This window comes from Chiloscyllium plagiosum, unplaced genomic scaffold (genome assembly GCF_037043375.1).
Source record: "Chiloscyllium plagiosum isolate Xiang-an unplaced genomic scaffold, Cpla_swu_hap1 HiC_scaffold_46, whole genome shotgun sequence".
Taxonomy (NCBI): Eukaryota; Metazoa; Chordata; class Chondrichthyes; order Orectolobiformes; family Hemiscylliidae; genus Chiloscyllium; species Chiloscyllium plagiosum.
In genome coordinates, this window is record NW_028270184.1 from 48,016,616 (window position 1) to 48,020,336 (window position 3,721).

Consider the following 3,721-nt stretch of genomic DNA (forward strand, 5'->3'; position numbering starts at 1 on the left):
TGGAGATCAGAGCTGAAAATGTGTTGCTGGAACAACGCAGCAGGTCAGGCAGCATCCAAGGAGCAGGAGAATCGACGTTTCGGGCATAAGCACTTCTTCAGGTCCATAAGAGAGAGCTACTTAGAGCGAAGCGGGGACATGAGAACTCTTTAGCTGGCATAAAATACAGAGACATGGGATTGACGGTGATTTAGCGGTTTAGATCTGTAATTGGCGAGCTGAAAGAACACAGAGTGTGGTAGTTGATGGGATATAGTCATCCTGAAGTTACTCATGGTGTACCACAAGGTTCCTTTTTGGGTCCACTGCTGTTTGTCACTTTTATAAATGACCTGGGTTAGGGTCATGAATGATGAGTGAATTCGTTGAATACACTAAGCTCGATGGAATTATCAACAGTGCCAAAGTCTGCTGCGGGATACAGAGGGACATGGATAATCTGCAGGTCTGAGCTCAGAGGTGGCAAATGGAGGTTAATACGGAACAGTGTGAGATGATTTACTTTGGAAGGAGCAACAAGAATAAAGAGTTCTGGGCTAATTGTAATATTCTTGGAAGTTTAGATGTGCAGAGAGGTCTCGGTGCCTATGTCCATAAAACTATGAAAGTTAACATCCACGTTGATCGATTTGCTTGCAAGGAGCACAGTGTGTTAGATTTTATTGGGAGAGGGATTGAGTTTCAGGGCCAAATGATCCCTTTGCAGCTCCAGAGATTTCTCTGCTGTGGCCAAACTTGTAGAGTTGCGTGCAGTTCTGATCGCCACATTATTGGACGGATGTGAAAGCATTGGAAAGGTTACAGATGAGATTTCCTAGGATGTTTCCTTCTATGATAGGAAGCTCTAACGAGGAAACGCTGAGGGACTTGAGGCTGTTTTTGATAGAGATGAGAATTTTGAGATGTGAATTAATAGAGACAAAAAGGATGATCAGAGGTTGACGTAAGGTGGAAAGTGAAGGCCTTTTTCTTCAAATGGTGATGGTTGGCAAAAGGGCACATCGATGTAATTTTGGGGTGATAGATGCCGAGGTAGATTCCTTTCTCAGAGAGTAGTAAGGGTGCTGAGCGTCTTACCTTCAACAGTCGTAGACTCACCAACCTTCAGGGCAATTAAATGATCATTGGATAACTAACAGCTTATAATGGTAAAATGCTGTTCAGATGGACTTCAGATTGGTATCATAGGTCGGTGCAACATTAGGGCCAACGGTACGTTTTTGCGGTGTAATATTCTGGGTTTGAACTGTTCTGAAGCTTGAAGTTGCAATCATCTCTGTTCACTATCAGTAAAGCAAAGATCTGGCGAGAATCGAAAGCGCAACTTTGGCAGCTCATGTCCTGCCGTCATGCCATGCAAGTACAGCAAACTAACTAATTGCACCACTGGACCTGTCGTCTGATGATGCCGAATGGCTCCTGAACTTACCACTGGGATCCACATCCCAATTCCTCATTTTTTCTGTGGATCTGACATGAAACACAGTGCATAGGAGGTTATACTGATCATGGATCATCGATTATGAAGCATCAGGTTCAGGAAAATGACATAGAAAAATGTGGTGAAAATCGGCTTTATTGAACACTGCATACGAATACCATGGTTTCCTGCGTTGATCACAGGCAATGTTATGTCGCCACTGTACTGGTATTTTCCTTCTATCGGCTTCAATTCGTCAGAAAATTCGATTCACTGATATTTCACCAACGTCCTTTGGCATGTTCATATGACACATCGACCCACACTGCACACAACGTCAACAATATTCATCATACTGCATCCACGAGCACGTGGCATGTTTTTTTATAAACAGTGAAGACTGAATAATGTTATGCAAGGGCAAATTGAAATTCAGTTTAATTAGTAAAGTCGTAAGAATACAGAGTAAGACTCAAAATGTCAGAAATTCACGTTCATTACCTTGGTCAGAATTCCAGACCAGCAAAGGGGAAATCTGCTCCTGAATCCCCAGCATCCATGCAATTGCTTGCTCCATGTGTCCACTTGGAAACCTATGTGAAGGAACATTCAGCCTGAAAGGGGAGCTTGTGAGAATCCTTCACTGTCTGATCTACATCTGAAAGAAGAGCTGTCTATTCCAGCTGGGAGGGAATCGAATTGGAGGTGAGACCAATATATTACTTGGTTTTTAATTCATATTGTCCTCATTGTGATTGTTTAAAAGCTTGGGCCAGAAATGGCACAGACACAAAGGAGCAGAAGGAGGCCATTCTTAACACCGATCCTGCCCTGCCACGTCATTCGATATCATCATGGCTGACACAACAATGTTAAGTCTTTTTTCAGCCCATCCACGTCATCGTGTTGCCTAGTGGCTAACAGATATTTATCGGCCTTTACCATAAATAGACATTGAAAATGTAAATTGTGAGAGGAAAATGTTCCGTTTCGAGACAGTGGGTTTCTGCACGAATATTGTTGGGTTTTCAGAGGACAGCCGAGTCTGGTCTGACCACCTTCCAAACAATAAACTAAAACTCGACTCTGATGGGACTCGAACCCACAACCTTTGAATCGCAACCTGGACAAAGGCATAGAAGTCCAACGCGCTTTCCATTGCGGCACAGAGCCGCGGTAGGAGGCTGCTTTAAGCATGCAACTTTGTCTTTGACCCATTGCATTCAGGACACCCATTTCGCGTCTGTCTGCCTTCGTCACACTTTTCAGTACCTGGCCCTTTTCCACGTGTGCTCTGGCTCTTCCCGTGTTCGGCTACAGACTGCTGAAACGTTCTCATGACAGTTAGCTTTACTACATGTTCAGATAATGATTTCCAAATAAACAACACGCTATCGGTGAAAGCATTCTTCCCAAATCTCCTCAAAATATCTTGTCTCCTGTCTTTCATTCATGTCACTCTATTCCTTCCTAATACAGGCTTATCCTTGTCATACATATCTATCCTCTTCATAAAATGTGCACTTAATCGGTTTCTCACTCAGCCTTCACTGCGCTTAGATAAACAACCCCAGCCGAGCTCGTCTACCGTCACAATGGGAGAGGTCCAACCCTTGCCATTCTTTTCATCTCCTGTGAACTTCTCCTCCTGCAATCAGACGCTTCCAGCAGTCTTGCGATTACAACGGAAAAGCAAAGTTCTCTGAAGAAAAGCCAAAAGGTCTGTACAAAATCAGCAGCTCTTGTCCATCTCTGATGAGAAAGGAAAGTTGACGTTTCGCGTCCAATGATCTGTCTTCGGAGAGATGTGATGGGCGGGTGGGTGAAGAATGTGGAAGAGGGCGGACGGTATCTAAAATGATATAACTCGATTTTGGTTCCTAAAGTTTGCATGGGCTGTCAGTAGAAAATGAGTTGCCGGTCTTCCAGCTTGTATTGTGCCTAGAAGAAGCACTGCAGCAGACCAGAGACTGAAATCGTAGCCTGGGAACACAGTGTCTAGATTAGAGTGGTGCTGGAAAAGCACAGCAGTTCAGGTAGCATCCGAATAGCAGTAAATTCGATGTTACGGGCAACAGCCCTTCATCAGGAATACAGGCAGAGAGCCTGAAGAGTGGAGAGATCGTAGAGAGAAGAGGAAAACGTCTTCAAGGCAAGCATCCTTGGAAGACGATTCGCAGTAGGGTTAAAATCAACTGGGTAAAAACAATGACTGCAGGTGCTGGAAACCAGAGTCTAGATTAGAGTGGTGCTGGAAAAGCACGGAAGTTCCGGCAGCATCGGAGGAGCAGTAAAATCGAC

The 3,721-nt window shown here is 44.3% G+C and overlaps 1 non-coding gene across 1 annotated transcript; it reads right to left on the bottom strand.

Annotated features, from left to right (window-relative positions):
* Positions 1 to 2,501: 2,501 nt before the first annotated feature.
* trnar-ucu (transfer RNA arginine (anticodon UCU)) lies at positions 2,502 to 2,593 on the bottom strand. The gene is given in 2 exon segments: positions 2,502 to 2,537; positions 2,557 to 2,593. It is a non-coding gene; the product is annotated as a tRNA-Arg (tRNA).
* Between the last annotated feature and the right edge of the window lie 1,128 nt (positions 2,594 to 3,721).